The 24,960-nt window shown below is 42.3% G+C and overlaps 1 long non-coding RNA gene across 1 annotated transcript; it reads left to right on the top strand.

The window, feature by feature from the left end:
* The first annotated feature begins 219 nt into the window (after positions 1–219).
* On the top strand, positions 220–17,606 carry LOC130319345 (uncharacterized). Its single transcript, XR_008865560.1, has 3 exons — positions 220–325; positions 4,759–4,973; positions 17,305–17,606. It is a non-coding gene; the product is annotated as an uncharacterized LOC130319345 (long non-coding RNA).
* Positions 17,607–24,960: the final 7,354 nt, after the last annotated feature.

Below are 24,960 nucleotides of genomic sequence, written 5' to 3'. Positions count from 1 at the left end.
CCCCCGCTCACCCCACACCAGCGCCCCCCTGCTCCTCCTCCGCTCACCTCCTGGTAGCCATGTTCCCGCGGGGCACGCCGGGTAATCCTCCGGAATCCCCACGTTGTACGTGTGACGTCACAGTGTCCGCAGCTCAGTCAGCGGATCAGAGCGCCGGCGCCATCTTCCCGTAGTCCGTGTTTCCTTGGTCTTCATCCTCCGAACCTCGACAAGATGGCGCTGAGAGCCTGACATGTACCTGACAAGAGCGGGCGGCCTCTACCTGCGGCTCTGAGCCCGGTATAAGCGGTGAGGTCTCTTCATGAGGAGAATGTGCCGGTTATCTGTAAGTTCTGAGGAGAAATATATATACTGAGTCCGTGTATCCGATATTACCGAATAATTCACAGGAAGAAACATCACACAGGGCTAAGGACATCACACAACACAGGACTGATGACATCACACAGGGCTAATGACATCACAGAGGGCTAATGACATCACACAACACAGGACTGATGACATCACACAGGGCTAATGACATCACACAACACAGGACTGATGACATCACACAGGGCTAATGACATCACAGAGGGCTAATGACATCACACAACACAGGACTGATGACATCACACAGGGCTAATGACATCACACAACACAGGACTGATGACATCACACAGGGCTAATGACATCACACAACACAGGACTGATGACATCACAGAGGGCTAATGACATCACACAACACAGGACGGATGACATCACACAGGGCTAATGACATCACACAACACAGGGTTAATGACATCACGCAGGGCTAAAGACATCACACAACATAGGACTGATGACATCACACAGGGCTAATGACATCACAGAGGGCTAATGACATCACACAACACAGGACTGATGACATCACACAGGGCTAATGACATCACACAACACAGGACTGATGACATCACACAGGGCTAATGACATCACAGAGGGCTAATGACATCACACAACACAGGACTGATGACATCACACAGGGCTAATGACATCACACAACACAGGACTGATGACATCACACAGGGCTAATGACATCACACAACACAGGACTGATGACATCACAGAGGGCTAATGACATCACACAACACAGGACAGATGACATCACACAACACAGGACTGATGACATCACACAGGGCTAATGACATCACACAACACAGGACTGATGACATCACACAGGGCTAATGAAATCACACAACACAGGACTGATCACATCACACAGGGCTAATGACATCACACAACACAGGACTGATGACATCACACAGGGCTAATGAAATCACACAACACAGGACTGATGACATCACACAGGGCTAATGACATCACAGAGGGCTAATGACATCACACAACACAGGACTGATGACATCACACAGGGCTAATGACATCACACAACACAGGACTGATGACATCACACAGGGCTAATGACATCACACAACACAGGACTGATGACATCACAGAGGGCTAATGACATCACACAACACAGGACTGATGACATCACAGAGGGCTAATGACATCACACAACACAGGACAGATGACATCACACAGGGCTAATGACATCACACAACACAGGACTGATGACATCACACAGGGCTAATGAAATCACACAACACAGGACTGATCACATCACACAGGGCTAATGACATCACACAACACAGGACTGATCACATCACACAGGGCTAATGACATCACACAACACAGGACTGATGACATCACACAGGGCTAATGAAATCACACAACACAGGACTGATGACATCACACAGGGCTAATGACATCACACAACACAGGACTGATCACATCACACAGGGCTAATGACATCACACAACACAGGACTGATCACATCACACAGGGCTAATGAAATCACACAACACAGGACTGATCACATCACACAGGGCTAATGACATCACACAACACAGGACTGATCACATCACACAGGGCTAATGACATCACACAACACAGGACTGATGACATCACACAGGGCTAATGACATCACACAACACAGGACTGATCACATCACACAGGGCTAATGACATCACACAACACAGGACTGATGACATCACAGAGGGCTAATGACATCACACAACACAGGACTGATCACATCACACAGGGCTAATGACATCACACAACACAGGACTGATGACATCACACAGGGCTAATGAAATCACACAACACAGGACTGATGACATCACACAGGGCTAATGACATCACACAACACAGGACTGATGACATCACACAGGGCTAATGACATCACACAACACAGGACGGATGACATCACACAAGGCTAATGACATCACACAACACAGGACTGATCACATCACACAGGGCTAATGACATCACACAACACAGGACTGATCACATCACACAGGGCTAATGACATCACACAACACAGGACTGATGACATCACAGAGGGCTAATGACATCACACAACACAGGACGGATGACATCACACAGGGCTAATGACATCACACAACACAGGACGGATGACATCACACAGGGCTAATGACATCACACAACACAGGACTGATCACATCACACAGGGCTAATGACATCACACAACACAGGACTGATGACATCACACAGGGCTAATGACATCACACAATACAGGACTGATGACATCACACAACACAGGACTGATCACATCACACAGGGCTAATGACATCACACAACACAGGACAGATGACATCACACAGGGCTAATGACATCACACAACACAGGACTGATCACATCACACAGGGCTAATGACATCACACAACACAGGACTGATGACATCACACAGGGCTAATGACATCACACAACACAGGACTGATGACATCACACAGGGCTAATGACATCACACAACACAGGACTGATTAGATCACACAACACAGGACTGATGACATCACACAACACAGGACTGATCACATCACACAGGGCTAATGACATCACACAACACAGGACTGATCACATCACACAGGGCTAATGACATCACACAACACAGGACTGATGACATCACAGAGGGCTAATGACATCACACAACACAGGACGGATGACATCACACAGGGCTAATGACATCACACAACACAGGGCTAAAGACATCACGCAGGGCTAAAGACATCACATAACATAGGACTGATGACATCACACAGGGCTAATGACATCGCACAACACAGGACTGATGCCATCACACAGGGCTAATGAAATCACACAACACAGGACTGATCACACAGGGCTAATGACATCACACAACACAGGGCTAATGACATCACACAACACAGGGCTAATGACATCACACAACACTGGACTGATGACATCACACAACACAGGACTGAGGACATCACAACATAGGACTGATGACATCACACAGGGCTAATGACATCACACAACACAGGGCTAATGACATCACACAACACAGGACTGATGAGATCAAACAACACAGAACTGATGACATCACAACATAGGACTGATGACATCACACAGGGCTAATGACATCACACAACACAGGACAGATGACATCACACAGGGCTAATGACATCACACAACACAGGACTGATCACATCACACAGGGCTAATGACATCACACAACACAGGACTGATGACATCACACAGGGCTAATGACATCACACAACACAGGACTGATGACATCACAGAGGGCTAATGACATCACACAACACAGGACTGATTAGATCACACAACACAGGACTGATGACATCACACAACACAGGACTGATCACATCACACAGGGCTAATGACATCACACAACACAGGACTGATCACATCACACAGGGCTAATGACATCACACAACACAGGACTGATGACATCACAGAGGGCTAATGACATCACACAACACAGGACGGATGACATCACACAGGGCTAATGACATCACACAACACAGGGTTAATGACATCACGCAGGGCTAAAGACATCACACAACATAGGACTGATGACATCACACAGGGCTAATGACATCGCACAACACAGGACTGATGCCATCACACAGGGCTAATGAAATCACACAACACAGGACTGATCACACAGGGCTAATGACATCACACAACACAGGGCTAATGACATCACACAACACAGGGCTAATGACATCACACAACACTGGACTGATGACATCACACAACACAGGACTGAGGACATCACAACATAGGACTGATGACATCACACAGGGCTAATGACATCACACAACACAGGGCTAATGACATCACACAACACAGGACTGATGAGATCAAACAACACAGAACTGATGACATCACAACATAGGACTGATGACATCACACAGGGCTAATGACATCACACAACACAGGACTGACATCACACAACACAGGACTGATGAGATCAAACAACACAGAACTGATGACATCACAACATAGGACTGATGACATCACACAGGGCTAATGACATCACACAACACAGGACTGATAACATCACACAACACAGGGCTAATGACATCACAGGACTGATGACATCACACAGGACTAATGACATCACACAACACAGGACTGATGACATCACACAACACAGGACTGATTACATAACACAGGGCTAATGACATCACACAATACAGGACTGATGACATCACACAGGACAGATAATCACTGTCGGCTGCACTTCTATAACTTAGTCACTAATATATATATATATATATATAAATATATATATATATATATATATATATATATATAAAAGGGAGAGATTTATCAAAACCTGTGGAAGAGTGGTGCAGTTGCCCATAGCATATTGCTTCTCTCATTTTTAAAACACAGGAGGTGAATACAACCTGAGAATATCATAAAAGGTGGTGAATACAGCCTGAGAATAACATAAAACAGTCTAAGAATAACACAAAAGGAGGTGAATACAACCTGAGAACAATATAAAAGAGGTGAAAACAACACGAGAATAACATAAAAGTAGGTTAATACAACCTGAGAATAACATAAAAGGAGGTGAATACAACCCCAGAATAACATAAAAGGAGGTGAGTACAACCTGAGAATAACATAAAAGGAGGTGAATACAACCCCAGAATAATATGAACGTAGATGAATACAAGCCAATAACAACATAGAAGGAGGTGAAAACAATCTTAGAATAACATAAAAGGAGGTGGATACAACCTCAGAATAACATAAAAGGAGGTAAATACAATCTCAGAATAACATAAATGGAGGTGAATACAACCTGAGAATAAAATAAAACGGTCTAAGAATAACAAAAGGAGGTGAATACAACATGAGAATAACAAAAGGAAGGTAATACAACCTGAGAATAACATAAAAGGGGGTGAACACAACCCCAGAATAACATAAAAGGAGGTGAATACAACCTGAGAATAACAAAAGGAGGTGAATACAAACCCAGAATAACACAAAAGGAGAATGCAACCCTAGAATAACATAAAAGGAGGTGAATACAATCCAAGAATCACATAAAAGAAGGTGAAAACAACCTGAGAATAACATAAAAGGATGAGAACACAACCAGAGAATAACATAATAGTAGGTGAATACAACCTGAGAATAACAAAAGGAGGTGAAAACATCCCCAGAATAACATAAAAGAAGGTGACTACAACCTGAGAATAACAAAAGGATGTGAATACAACCTGAGAGTAACATAAAAGGAGGTGAATGCCACCCTACAATAACAAAAGGAGGTGAATACAACCCCAGAATAACATAAAAGAAGGTGAATACATCCCCAGAATAACATAAAAGGAGGTGAATACAACATGAGAATAACAAAAGGATGTGAATACAACCTGAGAGTAGCATAAAAGGAGGTGAATGCCACCCTACAATAACAAAAGGAGGTGAATACAACCCCAGAATAACATAAAAGGAGGTGAAAACAACCTGAGAATAACATAAAAGGAGGTGAATACAACCTGAGAATAACATAAAAGGAGGTTAATACATTCCCAGAATAACATAATAGGAGGTGAATACAATTTGAGTATAACATAAAAGGAGGTGAATACAACCCAAGAATAACATGAAAGGAGGTAAATACAACCCCAGAATAACATAAAAGGAGGTGAATACATCCCCAGAATAACATAAAAGGAGGTGAATACAACCTGTGAATAACATAAAAGGAGATGAATACAACCTGAGAATAACATAAAAGAAGGTAAATACAACCCCAGAATAACATAAAAGGAGATGAATACATCCCCAGAATAACATAATAGGAGGTGAATACAATTTGAGAATAACATAAGAGGAGGGGAATACAACCCCAGAATAACATGAACGTAGGTGAATACAACCCAATAATAACATAAAAGGAGATAAATACAATCTGAGAATAACATAAAAGGAGGTGAATACAACCTGAGAATAACATAAAAGGAGATAAATACAACCTGAGAATAACAAAAGGAGGTGAATACAACCTGAGAATAACATAAGAGGTGAATACAACATAAGAACAACATAAAAGTAGGTGAATACAACATAAGAACAACATAAAAGTAGGTGAATACAACCCTAGAATAACATAAAAGGAGGGAATACAACCCCAGAAAGACATAAAAGGAGGTGAATACAACATAAGAACAACATAAAAGTAGGTGAATACAACCCCTGAATAACATAAAAGGAGGAAATACAACCCCGGAATGACATAAAAGGAGGTGAATACAACCCCAGAATAACAAAAGGAGGTAAATACAACCTCAGAATTACATAAAAGGAGGTGAAGACAACCCCGGGATAACGTAAAAGGAGGTGAAGACAACCCTGGAATAACATAAAAGGAGGTGAAGAAAACCCTGGAATAACATAAAAGGAGGTGAAGACAACCCCGGAATAACATAAAAGGAGGGAATACAACCCAGGAATAGCATAAAAGGACGTGAATACAACCCCAGAATAACATAAAAGGAGGTATGTACAACCTCAGAATATCAAAAGTAGGTGAATACAATCTGAGACTAACATAAAAGGAGGTTAATACAACCTGAGACTAACATAAAAGGAGGTTAATACAACCCCAGAATAACATAAAAGGAGGTGAATACATCCCCAGAATAACATAAAAGGAGGTGAATACATCCCCAGAATAACATAAAAGGAGGTTAATACAACCCCAGAATAACATAAAAGGAGATGAATACAACCTGAGAATAACATAAAAGGAGGTGAATACAACCCCAGAATAATATGAACGTAGGTGAATACAAGCCAATAACAACATAAAAGGAGGTGAATACAATCTGAAAATAACATAAAAGGAGGTGTATACAACCTCAGAATAACATAAAAGGAGGTAAATACAATCTCAGAATAACATAAAAGGAGGTGAATACAAACTGAGAGTAAAATAAAACGGTCTAAGAATAACAAAAGGAGGTGAATACAACCTCAGAATGACATAAAAGGAGGTGAATACAACATGAGAATAACATAAAAGGAGGTTAATACAACCTGAGAATAACATAAAAGGAGGTGAATACAAACCCAGAATAACATAAAAGGAGGTGAATACAACATGAGAATAGCATAAAAGGAGATGAGTACAAGCTGAGAATAACATAAAAGGAGGTGAATACAACCTGAAAATAGCCTAAAAGGATGTAAATACAACCTCAGAATAACATAAAAGGAGGTGAATGCAACCCTAGAATAACATAAAAGGAGCTGAATACAACCACAGAATAACATAAAAGGAGGTGAATGCAACCCTAGAATAACATAAAAGGAGGTGAATACAACCACAGAATAACATAAAAGGAGGTGAAAACTACCTGAGAATAACATAAAAGGAGGTGAATACAACCTGAGAATATCATAAAAGTAGGTGAATACAACCTGAGAATAACAAAAGGAGGTGAAAACAACCCCAGAATAACATAAAAGAAGGTGAATACAACCTGAGAATAACATACAAGGAGGTGAAAACAGGCTGAGAATAACATAAAAGGAGGTGAATACAACCACAGAATAACATAAAAGGAGGTGAAAACTACCTGAGAATAACATAAAAGGAGGTGAATACAACCTGAGAATATCATAAAAGTAGGTGAATACAACCTGAGAATAACAAAAGGAGGTGAAAACAACCCCAGAATAACATAAAAGAAGGTGAATACAACCTGAGAATAACATAAAAGGAGGTGAAAACAGGCTGAGAGTAACATAAAAGGAGGTGAATGCAACCCTACAATAACAAAAAAGGAGGTGAATAACACAAAAGAAGGTAAATACAACCTAAGAATAACATAAAAGGTGGTGAATTCAACACGAGAAGAATAACATAAAAGGAGGTGAATATAACCTGAGAATAACATAAAAAGAGGTGAATACAACCTGGGAATAACATAAAAGGAGGTTAATACATACCCAGAATAACATAATAGGAGGTGAATACAATTTGAGGATAACATAAAAGGAGGTGAATACAACCCAAGAATTACATAAAAGGAGGTTAATGCAACCTGAGAATAACATAAAAGGATGTGAATATAACCTGAGAGTAACATAAAAGGAGGTGAATGCAAACCTAGAATAACATAAAAGGAGGTGAATACAACCCCAGAATAAAATAAAAGAAGGTGAATACATCCCCAGAATAACATAAAAGAAGCTGAATACAACCTGAGAATAACATAAAAGGAGGTTAATACATCCCCAGAATAACATAATAGGAGGTTAATGCAACCTGAGAATAACATAAAAGGAGGTGAATACAACCTGAGAGTAACATAAAAGGAGGTGAATACATCCCCAGAATAACATAAAAGGAGGTGAATACAACTTGAGAATAACATAATAGAGGTAAATACAACCCAAGAATAACATAAAAGGAGGTGAAGACAATCCCGGAATAACATAAAAGGAGGGAATACAACCCCGGAATAACATAAAAGGAGGTATGTACAACCTCAGAATAACATAAAAGTAGGTGAATACAACCTGAGAATAACATAAAAGGAGGTGAATACAACCCCAGAATAACATATAAGGAGGGAATACAACCCCAGAATTACACAAAAGGAGGTTATGTGCAACCTAAGAATAACATAAAAGGAGATGAATAAAACCTGAGAATAACATAAAAGGAGGTGAATACAACCTGAGAATAACATAAATAGTCTAAGAATAACATAAAAGAAGGTGAATACAACCCCAGAATAACCTAAAAGGAGGCGAATACAACCTGAGAATAACATAAAAGTAGGTGAATACAGCCCCGGAATAACATAAAAGGAAGTGAATACAACTCCAGAATAACATAAAAGGAGGTGAATACAACTGGAGAATAGCATAAAAAAGGTAAATACAACCTGAGAATAACATACAAGGAGGTGAATACAACATAAGAATAACATAAAAGTAGGTGAATACAACCCCAGAATAACATAAAAGAAGGGAATACAACCCTGGAATGATATAGAAGGAGGTGAACACAATCTCAGAATAACAAAAAAGGAGGTAAATACAACCTGAGAATAACATAAAAGTAGGTGAATACAACCTAAGGATAATATAAAACAGTCTAAGAATAACACAAAAGGAGGTGAATACAACCCCGGAATAATATAAAAGGAGGTGAAGACAACACTGGAATAACATAAAAGGAGGTGAAGACAACCCCGGAAAACATAAAGGAAGGGAATACAGCCCAGGAATAACATAAAAGGAGGTGAATACAATCCCAAAATAACATAAAATGAGGTATGTACAACCTCAGAATAACATAAAAGGTGGTGAATACAACCTGAGAATAACATGAAAGTAGGTGAATACAACCCGAGAATAACATAAAAGGAGATGAATACAACCCCAGAATAACATAAAAGGAGGTGATTACAACCTGAAAATAACATAAAAGGAGATGAATACAACCCCAGAATAACATAAAATGAGGTAAATACAACCCCAGAATAACATAAAAGGAGGTAAATACAACCTCAGAATAACATAAAAGGAGGTGAATACAACCCCAGAATAACATAAAAGGAGGTAAATACAACCCCAGAATAACATAAAAGGAGGTAAATACAACCTCAGAATAACATAAAAGGAGGTGAATACAATCTGAGAATAACAAAAACAAGGAGGTGAATACAACCTGAGAATAACATAAAAGGAGATGAATACAACCTGAGAATAACATAAATGTAGGTGAATACAACCCCAGAATAACATAAAAGGAGGTGAAGACAACCCCGGAATAACATAAAAGGAGGTGAGTACAACCCCAGAATAACATAAAAGGAGGTGAGTACAACCCCAGAATAACAAAAAAATACAGCCTGAGAATAACATAAAAAGAAGTGATTACAACCTGAGTAACATAAAAGGAGGTGAATACAACTGGAGAATAACATAAAAGGAGGGAATACAACCCCAGAATAACATAAAAGGAGGTATGTACAACCTCAGAATAATATATAAGGAGGGGAATACAACCTGAGAATAACATAAAAGAAGGTGAATACAACCCCAAAATAACTTTAGCCTCTTAAGGACCAAGGACGTATGAGTCCCGTGATATAACGCGGGGTCCCACGGTGACCCCGCATCATATCATGGCGGGCCCGGCATCATAGTGAAGCCGGGACCCGCCGCTAATAGCGCGCGGCACTGATCGCGGTGCCGCACGCTATTAACCCTTTAGTCGCGCGCTCAAAGCTGAGCCACACGGCTAAAAGTGAAAATAAAAAGTGACGGTTAGCTCAGTGGGCTATTTGGGATAGCTGCGGCGAAATCGCGGCATCCCGAACAGCTTACAGGACTGCCGGAAGGTCCCTACCTGCCTCCTCGCTGTCCGATCGCCGAATGACTGCTCAGTGCCTGAGATCCAGGCATGAGCAGTCAAGCAGCAGAATCATCGATCACTGGTTTCCTATCAGAAACCAGTGATCAATGTAAAAGATCAGTGTGTGCAGTGTTATAGGTCCCTATGGGAGCTATAACACAGCAAAAAATAAGTGAATAAAGATCATTTAACCCCTCCCCTATTAAAAGTTTGAATCACCCCCCTTGTCCCATAAAAAAAAAATAGTGTAAATAAAAATAAACATATATGGTATCGCTGCGTGCGGAAATGTCCGAATGATAAAAATATATCGTTAATTAAACCGCATGGTCAATGGCGTATGCGCAAAAAAATGCATACGCGCAAAATTGTGCATTTTTGGTCACTTTTTATATCATGAAAAAATGCGTACGCGCAAAATAGTGCATTTTTGGTCACTTTTTATGTCATGAAAAAATGATAAGTCCTATCAAAGCAAAAATGGTACCGTTAAAAACTTCAGATCACGGAGCAAAAAATGAGCCCTCATACCGCCCCATACGCGGAAAAATAAAAAAGTTATAGGGGTCAGAAGATGACAATTTTAAACGTATAAATTTTCCAGTTATTAATTTAAATTTACGTATTAATTTAAAAGTTATGATTTTTTCCAGAAGTACGACAAAATCAAACCTATATAAGTAGGGTATCATTTTAATCGTATGAACCTACAGAATAAAGATAAGGTGTCATTTTTACCGAAAAATGTACTACGTAGAAACAGAAGCCCCCAAAAGTTACAAAACAGCGGTTTTTTTTTTCAGTTTATCTCACAATTATTTTTTTTTTCCGTTTCACCGTAGATTTTTGGGCAAAATGACTGACGTCATTACAAAGTAGAATTGGTGGCGCAAAAAATAAACAATCACATGGATTTTTAGGTGAAAAATTGAAAGAGTTATGATTTTTTAAAGGCAAGGAGCAAAAAACGAAAGTGCAAAAACGGAAAAACCCCCAGTCCTTAAGGGGTTAAAGGAGGTGAGTACAACCCCAGAATAACATAAAAGGAGGTGAATACAACCCTGGAATAACATAAAAGAAGGGAATACAACCCCAGAATAACATAAATGGAGGTGAATACAACCCCAGAATAACATAAAAGGAGGTATCTACAACCTCAGAATAGCATAAAAGGAGGTGAATACAACCTGAGAATAACATAAAAGGAGGTGAATACAACCCCAGAATAACATAAAAGGAGGCGAGTACAACCCCAGAATAACATAAAAAGAGGTGAATACAACATGAGAATAACATAAAAGGAGATGAATACAACCCCAGAATAACATAAAAAGAGGTGAATACAACCCGAGAATAACATAAAAGGAGGTGAATACAACATGAGAATAACATAAAAGGAGGTGAATACAACCTGAGAATAACATCAGCACCGAGCACAATCCCCCATGTCCTGACAGTGAGGTCTGTAGCCATTGGTTTATACACGCCTCTTGTATGGTTCTGGAGGATTCTGGGTCACTATTCTGTAGTGTGTAGTGTCAGGTCAGTGAGGTTTGTTTCAATTGGTTTATACAAAGCTCCCATATCGTTTTGGAGGATTCTGGGTCACTCTTCTGAACAGTGTGGTGTCAGGTCAGTGAGGTGTGTGAGCATTGGTTTATACACGGCTCTCGTGTGGTTCCGGAAGATTCTGGGTCACTCTTCTGTACAGTGCGGTGTCAGGTTATTGAGGTCTGTGGTCATTGGTTTATACACGGCTCACGTATGGTTCTGGAGCATTCTTCTTCACCGTATGGTATCTGTTCAGTGAGGCCATTGGTTTATACACAGCTCTCGTATGGTTCTGGAGGAGTCTAGAGCACTCTTCTTTACAGTATGTTGTCAGGTAAGTGAGGTCATTGGTTTAGACACGGCTCTCATTCGGTTCTGGAGGTTTCTTCTGTATAGTGTGGTGTTAGATCAGTGAAGTTTGTGGCCATTGGTTTATACACGGCTCTCGTATGGTTCGGGAGAATTCTGGGTTACTCTTCTGTACAGTGTGGTGTCAGGTAAGTGAGGCCATTGGTTTAGACACGGCTCTCATTCGGTTCTGGAGGTTTCTTCTGTATAGTGTGGTGTTAGATCAGTGAGGTTTGTGGCCATTGGTTTATACACGGCTCTCGTATGGTTCTGGAGGATTCTGGGTTACTCTTCTTTACAGTGTGGTGTCAGGTAAGTGAGGCCATTGGTTTAGACACGGCTCTCATTCGGTTCTGGAGCTTTCTTTTGTAAAGTGTGGTGTTAGATCGTTTGTGGCCATTGGTTTATACACGGCTCTCGTATAATTCTGGAGAATTCTGGAGCACTCATTTGTACAGTATGGTATAAGATCAGGTTTGGACCATTAGTTTATACACGGCTATTGTATGGTACTGGAGGATTCTGGGACATTCTTCTGTAAAGTGCTGTGTCAGGTCTGGTTTGGACCATTGGTTTGTACACGGCTCTTGTACGATTCTGGAGGATTCTGGGTCACTCTTTAGTACAGTGTGTTGCCAGGTCAAAGAGGTTTGAACTATTGGTTTATAAACAGCTCTCATGGTTCTGGAGGATTCTGGAGCACTCTTCTATACAGTGTGGTGTCAGGTCGGGTTTGAACCATTGGTTTATACACGGTTCTCGTATGATTCTGAAGGATTCTGCCGCAGGGGGGAGGGAGGCTGTATGACTGACACGTTTAAAAAAAAGGTTTTATTAAAGAAAATATAAAAGCATACAAGCAAAATTAGTGCAAACAAAGGCCCTGTGGCTAGTTAAGGCCAGAAGAGACAAGGCGGGCCAGCAATGAAACTGAATGGCATTACAAAAACATGGAAAACTGAAAACAATATTAGTAAGTCCCATATAAGGACATGGGGAGTGGTGCCTAAGGGAACATAGCAAGTGCAAAGAGCAAAAATGGCACTGTAGGTTATCAGGGAAAAGAAAAAAAAAGAGTGCAATCTTTAAACAATCAACAAGAGATACACCAAGACAGTCCCGCACCACTGCACGGTGAGCATCTGGTATCAGAAAAGGAAACATAAAGAAAGAACAAACCAACAGAGGACAAGACACACAAAAGAAGAGCAAATAGAGAGAGAAAAGAACGAAGACTGCTTGAGTCCAGAGACCTAAAAACCTGAAATTATCCTCTTAATGAGACAGAGAACCAGCGTATCACGAGCCACCACAGAAAAATGCAAAGGGATAACACATCCACTCCCACAACACCCCACCTCAAATAAGAGACCTATACGTTTGGGAGGAGCAAAAGTCCGACCACGGGAGCCAAGTGGCTCCCAACCTCGTTAAATCTTCCGGAAAGACAGCCAGTAGCTCCTCCATATGTTGGATATGAGCAATTTCTGCAAACCATTCCTTCAGGTTGGGAGGATCTAGAGATTTCCATCTCCGAGGAACAACCGTTGGAGAAGGTGTCGTGTCAAGGACTTCTTATACTTTGCCTGGGCCATAGGGAACATGAAGAGCAGAGCCTCCACAGGTGCGTGAGGAACCCGGACTCCAGTCACTTCTGAAGGGACCTGGATAACCATATCCCAAAAGAGGGCAAGTTTAGAACAGCCCCACCATACATGTGCCATCACACCCTCCGCAGTTCCACAGCTCCAACAAGAACTCAATACAGAGGGACACCAGCAGTGTAGAGTCGCTGGAACTTAATACCATCTGGTCATGATCTTATAGCACGTTTCCTGTGCCTTTGTGGCAATCACGGCTTTATGAGTAAAAAAAAAAAGGAGCGAGCCCAGTCCTCAGGGAAGAAGGTCTTACCCAGTTTAGACCCCCCTGCATGGCAGAATGTCGGGAGGGACTCCAACCGGGAAGACAGTAGCAGGTCATAGACTATAGAGATGGAGTGCCGAGGGTACGATAAGGCTAAACACAGACGTTAAAAAGGTGTCAAATTATGATGCACTTGAAAATGAGTCAGGAGAGAGGAATAGAAATGTTGCAGCTGGAGGTACGCAAAGGGAGTCTACTGGGAGGACTGCCTATCTTCCAACAGGGCCTCCAAAGATTTAAGCCCACCTCCAGCCAAGACTTTTCGGAAGCGGAGAGGTTTGGACAATGAAGAGCCTAAGAAGCCCCCCTCAGAAGAGGCCACAGGAGCAAACTGTGGGTTATCTGTCACAGGGAAGAGAGGACCCAAGCAATCTATCAAGCAGCCCCTGCGGACTGTAGAGAAGCTAAAGTATGGCACGTGGAGTAGGAGGTCGGAAAATGATCTTGCTGCACCGAGAACCAAGTCCAGGGAAGAGTGGAAAGGGACAAATGTCCTGCACCAGGCAAACTGACAATTCGAGGTTATGTGACCAGTCAAGGACACGAGCATGTGCACAGGTCAAGTAATACATGCGGCACTCTGGCAGGCCTGCCCGACCAGACAATTTAGGTCTGGATTAAAGGAGGCAGATGAGCCATGGATGTGCCGAGAACCAGACAAATAACCTGAAGCATTGCTGTATGTGGTGCCAAAACAGGGAGAGAATATGTATGAGTGTAGTCAGCAAAAGATATAATAAACGAGGCAACAGAGTCTTTTTCAAAATACTGATCCGATCAACCAAGAAAAATCCCTTATTCCATGACGCTAAGCCTTTACGAAATCATGTCAATAAAGAAGAAAAATTTAGTGAGAATTTCTGGGATAGGTATGGTATCTTAGTCCCCAAGTAGGGAATACCTTGCGAAAGCAAAGTAAATAAAAAGGCGCAATGAAGGGAGCTTTTTGTATGTCCAGGCAAGGAGACATTGAGGGCCTCTGACTTTGAAAAATTTATGTTAAAATTGGACCACGCACCAAACTCCTTAAGACGCGCCATGAGGTTAGGTAAGGATACGATGGGATCTGTAAGATATACCAGCAAGTCGTCCACAAAAGCAGAACATTTATAGTCATGCAGAACAACAACCACACCATGGATATTGGGTCTGCTCTGATTCCCTCCAGAAGATGGGATCTGTATGATTTTTTAATCTTATATGCGATAAAGAAAGAATATGACGTTTTTGGACTATTTCCATGTGAGCCAAATCTTCTTTCGTTTGGATTTTGTGTGTTCCGGATTTCTGAGCTGTGGTGAGACAAGTTGTTTTTTCTTTCTGTCTATTTGTCGATCACTTCCTTTACCAAAAAGGACTAGTTACCCCAAAAACATTTCTAAAGTCTTGGCCACTAGGTGTGCAATTTGCAATTTCCTGCAATTTGCTGTCCAGTGTCAATTGTTAGGGGAATTCTGTCTCTAGTAGCAGCTACACCAGGACAGATTACAAGAAGTCTAGTTAGCAGTTAACATGTGCATGGGAGAGAAAACCTGGACTGTGTACCAGCAAACTGAGACTGTCTTCCTGCTGAAGATTATCCACACAGACCCTTAAATGTAAATCAAGGGTTTCCTCTAATCTCTGACCACTCATAAAGCTTAGGGCAGCTGTCCCTATTGTGAATACCAGTGTACCTACTGCTGTATGTCCACACGGCCACAATGTAGTGTCTCCCTCTCCCTCCTTTTAGCTTCTCAGAAACAATAGCAGAACAAAGCTTAGTGAAATCCCTACCATGCTGTTCTGATGCCTGTTGTTTCCTTTCTGCTCACATAGCACCTTACAAACCAACCCAAATCATCAGTAATATCCCCCTCCCCCAATCATGTCATCTATACTACTGTACTGTATAATTCATCCCTTAGGAAAGTCACTCTGGGCCAAGAGATTGTAGGAGGACCCATTGTGAGTCCACTCAGATGTAGCAGAAATGGCAGAATAGTGAGTACAGCTCTGGAGTATAATACAGGATATAACTCAGGATCAGTACAGGATAAGTAATGTAATGTATGTACACAGTGACCTGTGGTGAAGTAAAGGTAAGGGAGCAGCCTTCACAAGGCCCACAGGAAATCAGTGGGACAAACTGAATAAGTGTGCAGGCAAAGAAACGACAAACCCCAAAACGTGAAATTCCATGGGGAACACTGTGAATCATTGGGGATGTATGAGAAGAAATAAAAGCTGAAAGAAAATGTTAGTTCTTAGGACTATCCGGACATCTCACCTTCTGACATTTAGCAGTGATCCTGACCGACCTAAGAGAGGGAATGTGGACAAGGATTACATGTCAGGAAATAGGAAAAGCTGAAGTTAAATGGACGTGGCCAAGATGGAAGGAACATAAACATAGAATTTCTCCTGTACTTTGGCATTGAAGCATTGCACTTGACGGAGCCTGGGTGGAGACATATGGGACTTTGTAGGGTTCCTAATGTTGACCATATAATACATCCTCACAACATGAACCGGTACAAGCAGCAGCTCTGGTAGTGGAGGGATACCCCAACATCCCTGTATCCCAGGAAGTCATATATTCAGGTCACTTTCATTACATTTCTTAAATAGTATTAGTAAATAGAAAAGCAAAATAATGGTTGCACATTCTTATGAGACTGTCACCACAATCCATAGATTCCTGTAACTCTCAGTGAGACTTCTCCCCTTGTCTTCAGGTATCTTGACCCACTCCTCATAAGATCCTGCTCCAGCTGTCTCAGGGGTGAAGGTGTCTTCTCCAGACTGCATAAAAAGAAGAGGAGGGCTTCTATGGGTAGGACCAATATGTACAGGAGGGATGAAGGGTTGTGCAATGCTGAGGTACAACACTCGCTGAGCTTGTACGGGATGACACTGGTTACGGTGTAGACTGGCTGCTGCAGATTTCCCACGCCGGAAGGCGTACAAAGGATAACGAGATAAGCACACTGCGAAGGTTGGGAAATATTCCAGCGCTGCCGGTTCTCCCCAAGGTAGGTAGGAGCAGAATCTTTATGTAGCCAAAAACTTTATTGTATAGAAACATGCAACGCGTTTCAGGGTCGGAATGGCCCTTTCATCAGGCATGCAACTTAAATTAAAATGCCGGTATATATAGGAGAAACCATCTGATCACATGACCAAGGAGGAAATGATGACAATGTCAACATCTCAGATCAACAACAATTGGAACAGGGAGATCAAAAAAATATAGAGGCACATGAACGTATATATATATATATATATATATATATATATATATATATATATATATAAAATACAATAAAAAAAAATAAATATGAAAAAAATATAATTATATGTATAAAAAAATACAATTATATGTATAAAAAAAAATATATATATATGTATATATATATATGTATATATATATATATATATATATATATATATATATATATAAAATTGATAGTGAAAAAAAGTTTTCATCTCACAGTTCTCTCTATCATCTCATTTAACCCCTCTGGGACCAAGGTGTTAATTTTAAAAATCCAGTAAGATTCCCGATTTATTAGTTGTTGTTGTAAACGATTTGGACTATCAGCAGAAATCATATCAATAACGCATAAAGATAAGCTGTGTATATCACCGCCATGTAAATTAATTACATGACGTGATAGACTATGCAGCATAAATTTATTATTAATAATATAGCGGTGTTAATTCATCCTGGCCCGCAAGGTCTGTGTGGTACGACCAACGTATTGAATTCCACATTTGCATGTTAACAAATACACTACATATGAAGAAGAACAATTGGCGGCGGATTTTAGCACAAATTTCTCCTTTGTGGATTTTGAATAAAATTATTTTTTACCTCCCCGTGGTATACACGAGCAACACAGACATCTAGCGTTATTACATGTTATTACATGTTATTACAAATGGACTAAAAATATACCGTTTGGCCAGTATCAACGGATTAGGAAGAACTGTAGTTCTGATAGTGATTTTAAAATCCAATCTAATTTGTTACGTGAGCGATTTCATGAAAATTTATATCCCCAAAAAATCTTAAAAGACGCATTTAATAAAGTGAGCAAATTACAACAAATAGATTTAATTAATAATCTCAAAATAGGTGAAAGGAACAAAAATGGTAATAAAAATACATCTAGAAAATTCAATTTTATTACTAATTATAATTCCCGCACCGATAATATTTGCGACACCCTGGCTAAACATTGACCTATTTTTCTCTTTGACCCGATTTTGAAGGAAGTTATTCCAAAAAAACCTTCATTAACTTTTCGTTGTGCTAAAACATTACGTAACCATTTAGCACCTAGCCGCATGAAAAAACTTCAAATACAGGCACAAATTACCTCCTCTGGAATTCCACTTGCCGCAAGCACTTTTGCATGTAATAGCGCTAGATGTCTGTGTTGCTTATGGATACCACGGGGAGGTAAAAAATAATTTTATTCAAAATCCACACAGGAGAAAAATCGCCGCCAATTGTTCTTCTTCATATGTATTTTTTTTTAGATTTTTTTGTTTGTTAGATATTTGTTAGATTGTTTCTATATATACATGCATTTTAATTTAATTTAAGTTGTATGCCTGATGAAAGGGCCATTCCGGCCCTGAAACGCGTAGCATGTTTCTATACAATAAAGTATCTTGGCCCACCCCTCATAAGATCCTGCTTCAGGTGTGAAGGTGTCTTCTCCAGACTGCAGGTATCTTGGCCCACTCCTCATAAGATCCTGCTTCAGGTGTGAAGGTGTCTTCTCCAGACTGCAGGTATCTTGGCCCACTCCTCATAAGATCCTGCTTCAGGTGTGAAGGTGTCTTTGGCTGGGTTCACACTATGATTTAACTGTACGGGAACCGGATACGGCTGGGGGGGTGTGAAAACCGAGCGCTCCCTTATCCCAGCCAGACCCGGTCTGTGTCTAATTCATTTCAATGAGCCGGCCAGAGTCAAACGGTGACTCCGGTCGGCTCATTTTCGCCCCCTTTCCGTTTTGTGATGCCACGGTTTTAAATCCAGTCAGAAAACCGGATACGGGGCAAAAATGAACCAACCGGAGTCACTGTTTGACTCCGGTCGGCTCATTAAAATGAATTAGATATGGTCCGGGTCCGGCTGGGATACAGGAGTGCCTGGTTTTCTCTCCCCCCAGCCATATCTGGTTCCTGTATAGTTAAATCGTAGTGTGAACCCAGCCTTTTCCAGACTGCAGGTATCTTGGCCCACTCCTCATAAGATCCTGCTCTAGCTGTCTCAGGTGTCTTCTCCAGACTGGAGGTATCTTGGCCCACTCCTCATAAGATGCTGTCTCAGGGGTGAAGGTGTTGTTACACACTGCACCCTGGCTGCAAGTACCGGCCGTGAGCGCAGTGTCCCTGACCGCCAGCGGGGCTGGGATTCGCATTGCGTGACGTGCCCGCATGCGAATCTCATCTCGTCTCTAACCACGCTCTGCTCCTGCAGCACCTTCTGTCTCTCAGCTCCGTCTCTGTCCCTTAGGGCAGGCGCGCCGGGGCTCTGAAATTTAAAGGGCCAGTACGCCCATAATTAGTGACACCACATTATAAGTTGTTTGCACCTCCCACACTTCCCTGCCGCATCTTCAGTGCCTATTGCCTGAGAGAAAGCGTTCCTATTGCCTGTTGCCATACCTGTGTATCCAGACCTTCCTGCTACGTTTTTTGACTACAAACCTCTGCTGCCCGCCTTGACCTTCTGCTACATTGGCTATGATACTGCCTCTTCCTTCGGTACCTCTCCTTGCCCAGTTACCTGTGTGGTTGAGCCGCGTCGGGGGTAGCTCATCCTGCCTTCCTGCACCTTAGACTCCCCGATACGGTCCGAGTCATCAGCCACACAGGTAGAGGATCCACATCCAGCTCTGTTACAGTAAGATCCGGCCATGGATCCCACTGGGGTTCCTCTGCCTGACAACACGGATCTTGCTTCTATCGTGGCACTTCAGTGACAGCAGTTGGCACAGCAGGCACATTAGCTGAACCAGCTATCTGCCATGATGCAGCAGTTTCTATCTGCTCAGCAGCAACCGCCCCAGCCAGCTCCAGTACAGCCTTCCACTGCAGCAGTATCCTCCAGAACCAAACTCCGTTTGTCGCTTCCAGAAGGGGGATCCCAAGTCCTGTTGTGGTTTCTTGACGCAGTGCTCTATGCACATTGAACTCATGGCGGACCAGTTCTCCATGGAATGAGCAAAGGTGGCCTTCATCATCAGTCTCCCATCTGGAAGGGCCTTGGCCTGGGCAACTCCGCTGTGGGATCGCAATGATACTATCACTACTAATCTCCTGGCGTTCCTGACGGAATTTCACAGTGTCTTTGAAAAACCTGCTCGAGCTTCCTCTGCTGAGACAGCTTTGCTGAGTCATTCTCAGGGCAATTCCACTGTGGGCGAGTACGCCATCCAGTTCCGGACCCTGGCGTCGGAGTTGTCTTGGAATAATGAAGCTCTGCTTTACTTTCAAGAGAAGATTATCAAGCCAAATTAAGGATGTCCTCGCTGCCCGGGAATTGCCATCTAACTTGAATGAACTTATAAAATTGGCATCCCGGATTAATATCAGCTTCTCTGAGCGACGAGAGGAACTATGACAAGAAAGGGAATCTGCACAACCTCGGCGCTTTCCTTGTCATGCACTAGTCTTCCAACAACAACTGCAACCTTCTATGTTGCCTACCGCAGTGGAGGCTATGCAAGTAGATCGGTCTTGCCTGACTCTGCAGAAAAGAACTCGCCGACGAACCGAAAATCTATGCCTATACTGCGCCAGTGCAGACCACTTCCTTAAAGATTGTCCTCTGCGTCCACAGCCACAGGGAAATGCTAGCACCTAGGGTTCATGGGAGAGGCCTCCCTAGGTGTGAATTCCTCCTCTCCACACTTAAATTTGACGTTCCAGCTTCTTCTTCCCTCTAAAGAAATCATCTCCGTTCTGGCTATCCTGGACTCTGGCTCTGCACAGAACTTTATTGGTGCCTCCCTAGTGCAAAGGTATCATCTGCCAATGTCTCGCCTCTTAAAACCACATACATCTCTACGGTCAATGGAGAAAGACTGGACTGTACTGTGCTATATTGCACAGAACCTCTGTCGATGCAGATCGGGTTGCTGCATAAGGAGAATTTGTCCTTCTACATACTCCCACACTGTACTTCTCCTCTTTTGCTTGGCCTACCTTGGTTGCAGCTTCATGCACCACAGCTGGATTGGAAAACTGGAGAAGGTTTTCGCTGGAATCTGTACTGCAACAACCACTGTATTCATATACGTGTGACCAAGTTGAAATCATCGTCTAGTCCTTTGCACGGTTTACCTTCGTTCCTCCAGGACTTTGCTGATGTCTTCAGTGAAAAGCAATATAAACACAAAAGAAAAAAGCTGACAACCTAAGTGAATGCACACCAACTACCATATATATATAATGAATAAAAAATAATTTTTATTGAAAAACACACATAAGAAGGGTTACAGACACCATTAAAACCACTTAAAATCCGTTGCACCGGTATATGGGTCGCTGGGAGGAGGCTCTCAACACTACTATTGCCCTTCCTCAGTGGCAGGCTATTTGGGAGAGGGCTTCTAAGGCTTCGATTTGTACGGCTTATAAAGAAACTCAGTATAAGTTGATTATGGGCTGGTATCATACTCCAGAATTATTGAATAGACTTAATCCTGATATTCCTCTTCAGTGTTGGCGGTGTGGGGTGGGACTGGGCACAGTATTCCATATAATTTGGTCTTGCCCCCTATTGACAGATTATTGGAGAGGGGTGCAGAGATTGCTATATGATGTGTTAGGTATATTGGTCCCCTTGGACCCCCTTATTTACCTCCTCCATCTTTCTCATCCCTCCTTATCTAAGAAGTCTTTTAGGCTCTTCCAACATGTTTTTCTGGCTGCCAAAACCCTAGTAGCCAAGCATTGGAAGAGGACTCTCCCCCCTCCTGAGTCAGAATTGTTAGCGCGTATCCGAGAGATGCGTTCCTTGGAATTCTTGACTGCTTCTCTCAACAATTCTATCCCCTTATTTCTTTCGGTCTGGGAGCCCTGGGATCGTTATACTGATAGGCAACCGCCTTGATATTCCTCTCTTTCATTTTCTCTCCTCCTCCCCCCCCTCTTCCTTCTCTTTCTCTATCCGATTTCTTTTTTGTACCTTTTGTGGTTGTTCTATGTTGTCTTTGTGTGTCGTTGCTTGTCTTCCCTTCCCCAATCCCCTCCTTTTTTTTGTCAGTGGACTTTGTTGTCTTGTTGTCTGTGTTTGGTGGTATGTGGTACATGGTTGGCCATGCATATGAGTCCCATATTTTTTATGTTATGCCCGTGGTAGCATCATGGCTTTGTGCCGGAGGCTTTCTCTAGTTTGTCTATGGTATCGTTGTGTGCCTCGGCAGTTCTTTTTGTTGGGGTCTGATCCCTGTTCTGCTACTTGTTGCTGGGCCTCGGCCCTGGTAATGTTCTTATTACCCGCGACAGGCGTTGGGCCGTGCTGCCGTGATGTTTCTTACTTACTTTGCTTTTGTATTACTGTAACTGCAAAACTTCTTAATAAAAATTACAGTTTAAAAAAAAAAAGAAACCACAAAATCACTTTTTGTGTTGCAGTTCAGTGAAAAGCAAGCTGAAGTCTTGCCTCCACATCGTCCATACGATTGTCCCATTGATTTACTGCCTAGCACCACACCTCTCAGGGGCCGAATCTACCCCTTGTCTGTTCCTGAAACCCAGGCCATGTCAACCTACATTCAGGAGAACCTTCAGAAGGGACTTATCAGGAAATCCACTTCTCCTGCCAGAGACGGATGCTTCTTCGTGGAAAAAAAAGATGGGTCGTTGCATCCTTGCATCGACTACCAAGGACTGAATAAAATTACAGTAAAAAAAACGTTATCCCCTTCCTTTAATTTCGGAGTTGTTTGATCGTCAGCGAGGTGCCAGGATTTTCTCCAAACTGGATCTTCGTGTTGCCTATAACTTGATTCGTATAAGAGAAGGGGACGAGTGGAAGACTGCGTTTAATACTTGAGACGGACATTTTGAGTACCTTGTAATGTCATTCGGTCTATGTAATGCTCCAGCAGTCTTCCAAGAATTTGTCAATGATATTTTTCGGGACCTTCTCTACTCCTGTGTCGTTGTCTATTTGGATGACATTCTCATCTATTCGCCCAATCTCCACACTCATCATCTCAATCTCCGTCAAGTTTCACAGTGTCTCTGAGACAACCAACGCTATGCAAAACTTGAAAAGTGCACCTTTGAAAAAAACAGTCTTCCGTTTTCGGGGTATATTGTTACCAGTCAAGGACTACAAATGGATCCTAACAAATTATCCGCTGTAGTGGAGTGGCCTCAACCTTCTGGTCTGAAAGCGATTCAGCTCTTCCTTGGCTTTGCCAATTATTATCGGCAGTTTATTCCTCACTATTCTACCTTGGTTGCTCCCATCGGATCTCTTACAAAAAAAAAAATGCCAATCCAAAAGTCTGGACTCCAAAGGTCGAAGAAGCGTTCAAACACTTAAAGTCTGCCTTTGCTTCTGCTCCGATGTTGTCAAGACCTGATATGGACAAGCCATTTACTTTAGAGGTGGATGCATCGTCAGTTGGTGCAGGAGCAGTCTTGACACAAAGATCTTCCAAGGGAAGGACTGTGACTTGCGGATTTTTCTCTAAGACCTTCTCTCCAGCTGAGAAAAAATACTAAAGGAGATCGTGAGCTCCTGGCTATTAAGTTGGCCTTGGAAGAATGGCGACATCTCTTAAAGGACTCAGTGTATCCAATAACTGTCACGATGCCGGCTGGCAGGTAGTGGATCCTCTGTGCCAGAGAGGGATGGCGAGGACCGCGCTAGTGGACCGGTTCTAAGCCACTACAGGTTTTCACCAGAGCCCGCCGCAAAGCGGGATGGTCTTGCTGCGGCGGTAGTGACCAGGTCGTATCCACTAGCAACGGCTCACCTCTCTGGCTGCTGAAGATACTGAAGATAGGCGAGGTACAAAGGAGTAGGCAGTAGCAAGGTCGGACGTAGCAGAAGGTCGGGGGCAGGCGGCAAGGTTCGTAGTCAGGGGAGATAGCAAAGGTACTGGTACACAGACTATTAAACACACAATAACGCTTTCACTAGGCTCTAGGGCAACAAGATCCGGCAAGGGAGTGCAAGGGAGGAGACTAGATATAAGCAGGGAACAGGTGGGAACCAATTAAGCTAATTGGGCCAGGCACCAATCATTGGTGCACTGGCCCTTTAAGTCTCAGGGAGCTGGCGCGCGCGCGCCCTAGAGAGCGGAGCCGCGCGCGCCAGCACATGACCGCAGGAGACGGGAACGGGTAAG

The sequence above is a fragment of the Hyla sarda genome, unplaced genomic scaffold (assembly GCF_029499605.1).
Source record: "Hyla sarda isolate aHylSar1 unplaced genomic scaffold, aHylSar1.hap1 scaffold_2114, whole genome shotgun sequence".
NCBI classification, from domain to species: domain Eukaryota; kingdom Metazoa; phylum Chordata; class Amphibia; order Anura; family Hylidae; genus Hyla; species Hyla sarda.
This window is presented reverse-complemented; position numbering and strand designations above follow the sequence as displayed.